We start from the raw sequence: 941 nt of genomic DNA on the forward strand, positions 1-941 counted from the left end.
AGCCTCCTGAGTAGTTGGAACTACAGGCGCCCGCCACCACACCCGGCTAACTTTTTGTATTTTTAGTAGAGATGGGGTTTCACCGTGTTAGCTAGGATGGTCTTGATCTCCTGATCTCATGATCCACCTGCCTTGGCCTCCCAAAGTGCTGGGATTACAGGTGTGAGCCACCGTGCCTGGCCTAGTGAGTCCTTCTTTCTTTCCTTCTTTCCTTTAAATGAAAAGAATAACATATAAAAGAACTCCAATATGTCTGGCAAGAGATTTCTCAGTTGAAAACTTACGGACCAGGAGAGAATGGCATGATGTATTTAAAGTGCTGAAGGAAAAATACTTTTATCCTAGAATATTGTATCCAATGAAAATATTCAAAAATGAAGGAGAAATAAAGCCTTCTCCAGAAAAACAAAAGCTGAGAGATTTTGTCAACACCGGACCTGTCCTACAAGAAATACTAAAGGGAGTTCTTTAATCTGAAAGAAAAGGATATTAACAACCTATAACATGTCATCTGGCCTGGGCATGGTGGTTCACACCACCATGGGAGGCTGAGGTGGGAGGCTGAGCCCAGGAGTTCGAGACCAGCCTGGGCAACATGGTGAATCCTTGTCTTTACAAAAAATACAAAAATTAGCTGGGCGTGGTGGTGTGCAGCTGTAGTCCCAGTTACTTGGGAAGCTGAGGCAGAGAATCGCTTGAGCCCAGGAGGCAGAGGCTGCAGTGAGCCAAGATGGCACCATTGCACTCCAGCCTGGGCAATGGGAGTGAAACCCTGTCTCAAAAAAGAAAAAAAAAAAAAAGATATCATCTGAAGGTAGGAAACTCACTGGTAACAGTAAGTACACAGACAAATAAAGAATATTATAACACTGAAACTGTGTTCTTAAATTTAAGACCTAAAACTGCTACCGACCTCGATCCCTGGTGGACTGAACAAAGAG

Source organism: Mandrillus leucophaeus, unplaced genomic scaffold (assembly GCF_000951045.1).
Source record: "Mandrillus leucophaeus isolate KB7577 unplaced genomic scaffold, Mleu.le_1.0 Scaffold87, whole genome shotgun sequence".
In the NCBI taxonomy this organism is placed as follows: domain Eukaryota; kingdom Metazoa; phylum Chordata; class Mammalia; order Primates; family Cercopithecidae; genus Mandrillus; species Mandrillus leucophaeus.